Raw genomic sequence first — 10,279 nt, 5'->3', positions numbered from 1 at the left:
TCACATAACTCTTTTACATCATAACACTGATTCACAGATATTAATTAAGAACACAATTAGTCATATTTCAAGTATATTCTTTATTAATGATTACATGTTTTATGTGTAATAATTGTAGATGTTACTGTTCATGTCAGTGTAGTTCCTTATCTAAAGAATAACTGAATACAATAATACATATTAAACAGAGCTAAAGATAAACAGCTGGGTAACCATGCCAGCAACATAACAAACTTGTTTATATCTATAGAAAAGAAGAGTAAGCATCTTAATATTGAAAATAAAGAGGAAAGGAAAACATTCAGGACTGACCATACTGCCCCAAACAAACTTACAATGATTTTTTTCTTAATTGTACTACTATCAAAATTTACAAGTAATAACAATTGAAATAATATATTTGTACATATATCTATCAATATAATAAAAATTTACCAAGTGTATACTACCACAATATCATAATGGAAATCAATTCCTAAATTCATGTTTAGACCAAATTGCAATCGCTCATAAATATACAAATAGTATGTAAAAGTTACATAATTATATAATAAATCATAAGTTCAAAACATATAAATTGCAATTACATTCAATTATTTAATTATACAATGAATCATAAAGTTATATATTGGCCTTGGGTTCAAAGGAAACATAAGTAAACATTCCATAAAAGAGTATTTTAACGATAGTGATTCTGTAATTGTGTTATTTATTTAAATCGAAAGTGTAGGATGGAAGTAGAAACTTGCTTCTGTCGGTACAACAGTGTATTGTTGAAGACAAGATTGTCTGTCCTATTAAGTAATAATTGAACCTTTAATTGCACTCTTCCATGAATCTTAAAATGGGAATGGAAGTGATGTACAATTTAATTAAAGCCTCAAACTCTGCCTGCCATAACAAATTATTAGTTTATTAAGACTATTGCATAAGTAGAAAATGTCGATGAAGGAATTACTTGAGAAAGGTGGTAGCTGACCAGTCTGTAAATTTATCCTAAGTGAAATAACAGAAATAAAGATAATGCACTGTAAAAGACATTGAGCCTCTATCAATTCCTCTACTGATAATATGTCTCCTGTAACCGAAATGCAATTTCAAGATTGCATTTTATACTATTTTTAACATCATCCTTTTACGATAAAACACATTCTTATTCGGTATCAATAAATTACAAGTGACAAAAGAATTTCTATCTATTTATTTGTCATGAATAAATATATTTAAGTAATTAAATGGAATCAATTCGTAAATAAAAATAAAAACTGAAATTAGAAAATAGATCATTAGTCAATTGTAAGAATTAAATTCAACTGTACTATACAGATAAACCGATAGTTGCATCAAGTCTTGATGTCAGATCTTTAATTATACATTTTATTAATGCATTCATGACCTGCCAGTGAAATAAACGCTGTTCTTAGTCCATCGTCAAATTCATTCAGTTTCATGATGTGATGTTACATCATATTTATGGCACTTTTTGGTATTGCAGCAATGTATGGATTAAGGCTTGACTTGAATCATTATCTGAAGCTGGTTTAATACAACGTAATGAATTAATTATCTTGAATATTATTATCAGTAACTCCATTTAATAACCTTCTGTTAATGTCTAGATTATATAACTGAAGTTCAAATGTATTAATACCATTAGTAATTGTAAAAGTAACTGTATTTAAATAAAAATATCATTACTGTTATTGTTATGAATAGCATGGTAATAGAAGTAGTATTTTTTTAGTACAAACACATGGTATCATCTCTTGATATTTTTCCTGTTATATTTAAATATGAGTAAATTCAAATTACTACCCTGTATTTTTAAATTGTTTTTATACATTTCCTAAGTAAAAATCTGTTTTGTAATGATGCTGTATGTGCTTAATAAGCTAAATTTTATCACAGAGATCTTTTAATTTAAGCTCAGATACTGCAGGTAGTTTCAAATTTGATACATCAGCAGTTTACCTATAATAAGTTGAATATATACTTAAGGTACATATTTAACATTACATAACATTAAATTATTTTTAAAATGATTTAATTTTATCTTTTTTATGTAATTTATAGGTTGTATTTTGTTTACCCTTTTTTGTAAATTGACTATTTTATTACTGATATTTAATTTCATATCTTGGTAATTGTTATAGTGACTCAAAACCTTAAGTTAGTAATATAAATCAAAACAATAGTAATTAAATATAAAATTAATTAAAATAATTTACTTAAATGATGTAAAGATACCATTGTTACAAACCAATTGCCATGCATAGATGGCAATGTTATCAGTTGCTCTTACTGTATTATTGAAGTTTTAAATGATATGACTTTAAGTACAATTTGAAATTAAAGAGTATCACAATAAATCTTCCCATATCGGTTGGCTGGAGGACCAGAAATGAAAGATGTTGAATCACATAACCCAACTTTTTTACATCATAACACTGATTCACGAATATTAATTAAGAACACAATTAGTCATATTTTGAGTATATTCTTAATTAACGATGACATGTTTTATGTGTAATATTTGTAGATGTTACTGTTCATGTCAGTGTAGTTCCTTACCTGAAGAATAACTGAATATAATAATACATATTAAATATAGCTAATGGGCTGGTCAGTAAATGCACTGATCAATGCAAAAGTAAAATCAGTTACATGATCCTTTGGTTCATGTCAAGCAATAGGTACACCAAATGGCAAAGCCTTCAGTATAGCTTTCAGCCATCCTCTTAAATATACAGAACAATTAGTGCATACTATATAAGGAGCCCATGTTGTATCCTGATCAATTTTACACTGAAAATACAAATGATATGCTTTTTTTAATTAAAGGTGTAATGTTTTTTCAATTTAATTTTACAGTAAACTCACAACATACATAAAAAAAGGCATCCACATCATTTACTGAATTTTGAGTCATTATGACACTGAACCGTTAACAAATATAAGACAGCAATAAGACTGAACAAAATTAATTCATTCCTAAATACAATGCTTAATACAAACAACACAACAGTGCTTTCACCTACATATTTTGACCATCACAGACGTGATTAATCTTGTCTATGACGGCTCACTTTTCAGTATTAGATATGATGTGTTTATTATGTAATTTTAATTCTTTGTCTAGTATTGTTTATTTATGGCTTAAAAATTATGTTAACAAAGTTAAACAATAAAAAATGAGCTAACAAAATACAATATAGGAGCTTTAAATGCTAACTACATGTTGAAAAATGAAAAAAATCTTTTAATTAAAATTTAAATTTTTTTCAAAAATTGTAGGTGATATAAAAATTCTGAGTTCATATCAGTTTTCAATATCAAAAAACAGATTAAAATCATGTATCACATGTTACAAAAATTGTGTTTAAAACAAAAAAAAAAAACAAAAATTGTGTTTATCAGTGTAATTGGATGATAGTAATTTGTTTTTTTTTTTTTACAGTAGAAATGATTGTTGTTCTATACTCTTCTCATATTTTATATACTAATAGGAATAGGTGAGTCAAAAAAAGAAATACAGTATGTTGCTATATATTTCATTTCTTAATAAAATAATGATTAATATAAAATTTTTGAGAAAATAAATTTCTTTGCAAACATTACAAATAATTAAAATATCTGCCAATTGTATATATCATTGTTAAAAGTTCTGTCCAATATACCCAAAAAAATAATAAAAAAGTTCACTAAGAAAGTAGGATAAAAAGGTTGATAGGTTAGAAAATTTAAAGAGAGAAATAGGTAGGTTGAATGTAGTTGGAGTGCGGATTAGCGAGGTTCGATGGGAAGAGGAAAACACCTTTTGGTAGGTGATTTTGGAGTAATTAACTCAGCCTCAAATAAAGGGCAGGCAAAATTAGGCTTCATAATGAACAAGAAGATAGGGACGAGAGTAGAGCATCTCAGAAAGCTTAGCGATAGAATCATTGTAATCAGGATAAAATCAAAACCTAACCCAACAGCGATTGTTAACATCTGTGTGTATACAAGTTAGTGCCCATTATGATGATGATGATGAAGTAGTTCAGTGTGTATACGAATGAAAGAGGGGAACAACTTATTGAGATTTACAGGAAGTATATTTTGGAATTGCCAATACCCAGTTTAAAAATCATAACAGAATACATACGTGGAAAAGCCTGGTAATACTGCAAGTTATCAGATAGATTATAACATGGTTAAACAAAGATTTAGAAATCAACTTGACGATTGCAAAGCATATCCACCAGACATTGATAGCGACCATAATTTAGTGATTGTGGGTCGCTTTCTTCTGGGTTTAAAAACCAGAAGAAAGGTGTCAGATGAATCGGTGGAATTTAGAGATTTTTGAGGAAGAGCAGGTAAAGAAGAATTTTGAGGAGGACATCGCAAGGTCTGAGTAAAACTGATATGGTAGAAAATGTAGAAGAAGAATGGGAGAATGTTAAAAAGGAAATTCTTAAATCAGCAGAAGTGAACTGAAGCGGAGCAAAGAGAATTGATAGAAAACCTTGGTTATCAGAGGATATATTGCAGTTGATGGATGAACGCAGAAAATATAAGAATGCTGGTGATGAAGAACGTATTTAACTTGATAAAATTTGCTTTTGAAAACTTCAGAATTGAAATTAAAAAAAAGTTTTATTTTTGTAACAATATACAATTAAATTTTTTTATGTAAATACCAATTTTAAGTAATATTATAAGAAACTAAATACAAATAATGAAAAATCTATATCATTATCAGAAACTGACCATAACCAGCGTGGCATTGCATAGTATATGTATTTTTTAGCACTGAAAATGAAAATAACATTCATTTTTTCCATCACATCAGAATTTTTTGCAAATTGCAATTTCAAAATTTGTAAAATGCTGAAAAATTGTGAAACTGTGATACTATAAGATAGATATAAAACGGTTTTTTAATAATAAATTAACATAATGAAGTTTCACTTCCTAAATTTACTTGTGGACTAGGACTATTTTCCTAAAAAGCTGGGTGTCATTACTGAAGCGATGGTGAGAGATTTCAACAGGACATGAAAGAAGGTATCAAAGAAAATGTACTTCTACGATGATGGCAGACTATTGCTGGATGTTATACAGAGATGAACCCTATAGAGAACATAGAAGGAAAAGTGTAAAGCAAAGTGTAAGCCATATAAATAAACTTCGACACATGGAATAGAACTAAGTATCTTACATACTTTGTCATTAAGGATGGGTGAACAGAAGGAGTAGTTTATACTTCATCATTAATAGTAGGTGAAGAGGGGGGAATATTTTTCAAAGGCACGACTTATGAATTAAATAAAAAAATAAAAATAAATTAATTTAAAATGCACTATAATAGAAATTAGGCTTATTTTGTAGGAATTTTCATTTAAAATAAAGGGTTCAGTGCCTGCTCTGTCAATCTCTTCAACCACTCAACTGTTGAACTATAAGAATGCATAGTATAAGCCGTAAAAGTAAATATATTACATTAATTTATTTTTTTTTTTTTTTTGTCTTCAGTCATTTGACTGGTTTGATGCAGCTCTCCAAGATTCCCTATCTAGTGCTAGTCGTTTCATTTCAGTATACCCTCTACATCCTACATCCCTAACAATTTGTTTTACATATTCCAAACGTGGCCTGCCTACACAATTTTTCCCTTCTACCTGTCCTTCCAATATTAAAGCGACTATTCCAGGATGCCTTAGTATGTGGCCTATAAGTCTGTTTCTTCTTTTAACTATATTTTTCCAAATACTACTTTCTTCATCTATTTGCCGCAATACCTCTTCATTTGTCACTTTATCCAGCCATCTGATTTTTAACATTCTCCTATAGCACCACATTTCAAAAGCTTCTAATCTTTTCTTCTCAGATACTCCGATCGTCCAAGTTTCACTTCCATATAAAGCGACACTCCAAACATACACTTTCAAAAATCTTTTCCTGACATTTAAATTCATTTTTGATGTAAACAAATTATATTTCTTACTGAAGGCTCGTTTAGCTTGTGCTATTCGGCATTTTATATCGCTCCTGCTTCGTCCATCTTTAGTAATTTTACTTCCCAAATAACAAAATTCTTCTACCTCCATAATCTTTTCTCCTCCTATTTTCACATTCAGTGGTCCATCTTTGTTATTTCTACTACATTTCATTACTTTTGTTTTGTTCTTGTTTATTTTCATGCGATAGTTTTTGCGTAGGACTTCATCTATGCCGTTCATTGTTTCTTCTAAATCCTTTTTACTCTCGGCTAGAATTACTATATCATCAGCAAATCGTAGCATCTTTATCTTTTCACCTTGCACTGTTACTCCGAATCTAAATTGTTCTTTAACATCATTAACTGCTAGTTCCATGTAAAGATTAAAAAGTAACGGCGATAGGGAACATCCTTGTCGGACTCCCTTTCTTATTAGGGCTTCTTTCTTATGTTCTTCAATTGTTATTGTTGCTGTTTGGTTCCTGTACATGTTAGCAATTGTTCTTCTATCTCTGTATTTGAACCCTAATTTTTTTAAAATGCTGAACATTTTATTCCAGTCTACGTTATCGAAAGCCTTTTCTAGGTCTATAAACGCCAAGTATGTTGGTTTGTTTTTCTTTAATCTTCCTTCTACTATTAATCTGAGGCCTAAAATTGCTTCCCTTGTCCCTATACTTTTCCTGAAACCAAATTGGTCTTCTCCTAACACTTCTTCCACTCTCCTCTCAATTCTTCTGTATAAAATTCTAGTTAAGATTTTTGATGCGTGACTAGTTAAACTAATTGTTCTGTATTCTTCACATTTATCTGCCCCTGCTTTCTTTGGTATCATAACTATAACACTTTTTTTGAAGTCTGATGGAAATTCCCCATTTTCATAAATATTACACACCAGTTTGTATAATCTATCAATCGCTTCCTCACCTGCACTGCGCAGTAATTCTACAGGTATTCCGTCTATTCCAGGAGCCTTTCTGCCATTTAAATCTTTTAATGCTCTCTTAAATTCAGATCTCAGTATTGTTTCTCCCATTTCATCCTCCTCAACTTCCTCTTCTTCCTCTATAACACCATTTTCTAATTCATTTCCTCCGTATAACTCTTCAATATATTCCACCCATCTATCGACTTTACCTTTCGTATTATATATTGGTGTACCATCTTTGTTTAACACATTATTACATTTTAATTTATGTACCCCAAAATTTTCCTTAACTTTCCTGTATGCTCCGTCTATTTTACCAATGTTCATTTCTCTTTCCACTTCTGAACACTTTTCTTTAATCCACTCTTCTTTCACCAGTTTGCACTTCCTGTTTATAGCATTTCTTAATTGCCGATAGTTCCTTTTACTTTCTTCATCACTAGCATTCTTATATTTTCTACGTTCATCCATCAGCTGCAATATATCGTCTGTAACCCAAGGTTTTCTACCAGTTCTCTTTATTCCGCCTAAGTTTGCTTCTGCTGATTTAAGAATTTCCTTTTTAACATTCTCCCATTCTTCTTCTACATTTTCTACCTTATCTTTTTTACTCAGACCTCTTGCGATGTCCTCCTCAAAAATCTTCTTTACCTCCTCTTCCTCAAGCTTCTCTAAATTCCACCGATTCATCTGACACCTTTTCTTCAGGTTTTTAAACCCCAATCTACATTTCATTATCACCAAATTATGGTCGCTATCAATGTCTGCTCCAGGGTAAGTTTTGCAGTCAACGAGTTGATTTCTAAATCTTTGCTTAACCATGATATAATCTATCTGATACCTTGCAGTATCGCCTGGCTTTTTCCAAGTGTATATTCTTCTATTATGATTTTTAAATTGGGTGTTGGCAATTACTAAATTATACTTCGTGCAAAACTCTATAAGTCGGTCCCCTCTTTCATTCCTTTTGCCCAGCCCGTATTCACCCACTATATTTCCTTCCTTGCCTTTTCCAATGCTTGCATTCCAATCTCCAACTATTATTAAATTTTCATCTCCTTTTACGTGCTTAATTGCTTCATCAATCTCTTCGTATACACACTCTACCTCATCATCATCATGGGCGCTTGTAGGCATATAAACGTTAACAATCGTTGTCGGTTTAGGTTTTGATTTTATCCTTATTACAATGATTCTATCGCTATGCGTTTTGAAATACTCCACTCTCCTCCCTATCTTCTTGTTCATCACGAAACCTACTCCTGCCTGCCCATTATTTGACGCTGAGTTAATTACTCTAAAATCACCTGACCAAAAGTCGCCTTCCTCTTCCCACCGAACCTCACTAATTCCTACTATATCCACATTCATCCTATCCATTTCCCTTTTTAAATTTTCTAGCCTACCAACCTTTTTTAAGCTTCTAACATTCCACGCTCCGACTCGTAGAATGTTATTTTTTAATTTTCTGGTGACCCCTTCCTTAAGAGTCCCCACCCGGAGATCCGAACGGGGGACTATTTTACCTCCGGAATATTTTACCAAGGAAGGCGCCTCCATTATTGTTATGTGAAAATGCAGAGCCACATTTTCTTGGAAAAAAAAGCAGCTGTAGTTTTCCATTGCTTTCAGCTGCGCAGTACTCAGAGGACTGAGTGATGTTGATACGGCCGTTTAAGTCGTCCTGACTCACGCCCCTAACAACTACTGAAAGAGCTGCTGCCCTCTTTCAGGAATCATTCCTTAGTCTGGCTCTCAACAGATACCTCTCCGATATGGTTGCACCTTCGGTCCAGCTACTCTGTATCCCTGAGCACTCAAGCCCCCTCACCAACGGCAAGGTCTCATGATTCATAGAGGAGGATTAATTTATTATAAAAAAAAAAGTTTTATATCTATTTATTTGTATCACATTTTCACAATTTTTCAACTTTTTACAAATCTTGAAATTCACAATTGCAAAAAAGCCCGACATAATGAAAAAAAAAAAGAATGTTATTATCGGATTCACCGCTAGACAATACATAAGAATCAATTATCAAAAACTAAAAAACACAACTCATCGCTGGCTTGTGTAATAAGAATATAAAAATAATAATAATTACAATTAAAATTACTACATTTATTTTGCAGACATTTACTTTTATCTTAAATTTTATTTTTCTTATTTTCCTTTGGTGTTCAGTGAAGTCTTCTCTTTTTATTATCCAGAAGTAGTAGGAGTAGTAACTCTTCATAATTCACCCCTCCTTATTCTATCTGCAATATATCTTGCTGGAAACTTTCTTCTTGTGCATCACTGATGTCACCCAAGTTTGAAATGGAAAAAATCCAAACGAGAATAAAAAAATCAATTTTCAATGATATTCTGCAGCCTAATTTTTTGTGGTTGACTAGGAGTTCATTTATAGGCTGCTCATGGTTTTCAGCTGTTTTGTTTCCAAGAAAACCAGTAATGACATCTTTGAATAACTTCCATGCTGCTAGTTCGTGATTCAGTTTACTGTCAAATATATTTACAAAAATTAATTTTCTTATTTGTGATCCAATGAATATTCCATCTTTTAATTTGGGTTCACTTAATTGTGAAAAAACCTCAGCTAAATATTTAAAGCAGCCTCTACCTTTATCTAATGCTTTTACAACATTCTTCATTAGGCCTAGTATTACATATAGAGGTGGTAAAATAATATGATCTGCTTCAATAACGGGAATATAGACAACATTTTCATTTTCTGAGGTAAACTGATTTCTTTTTGGCCAATTTTTAACTGCATAGTCTTTATCTGTAGCCTGACTATCCTAAAAATACAAGAAACACATATATTTTGTAAAGCCACTCTGGAGACTGAGAAGAAACCCATCACTTTTAGATCAGCAGTGACTTGCCATTAGTGTTCATCATGCTTAATAGCACGATGTAAAATTTTTGACATATTTTCATTTGTTTCTTTCATTCCTACAGCATGTCTACTGGTGTAAAAGAAAACTTATTTGAGTTATTTGGGTTATTTAACTTATTTAAACTTATAACACCACCTTTAAGCTTCTTTTTGATGAGTCTATAAATAAACGCCAATCATGAATAACATATACAATGCCCAGTTCAGATGTTAGCCCTCTAACATCATGGCAGGAACAAACTAAACCATCTCTTCTAAAGTATTTCAGTAAATTTTTGTTTTGATTTCTATATACTGAACTTTCTATAATTTCTATATACTGAAATTTTAGTATCCTTGTTTAATAGATTCCACTCTTTAAGAATGTACCTAGGAGTTCTGCATGTTGTTTTGAGAAATACAAGTCGTGAATTAGATCGCTCAGATCTGCTTATGAGATGAGGTGAGGTTCAGTATTTGATTGTT

The sequence above is a fragment of the Lycorma delicatula genome, chromosome 3, assembly GCF_047948215.1.
Source record: "Lycorma delicatula isolate Av1 chromosome 3, ASM4794821v1, whole genome shotgun sequence".
NCBI lineage: Eukaryota > Metazoa > Arthropoda > Insecta > Hemiptera > Fulgoridae > Lycorma > Lycorma delicatula.
Note: the sequence above shows the minus strand (reverse complement) of the source record.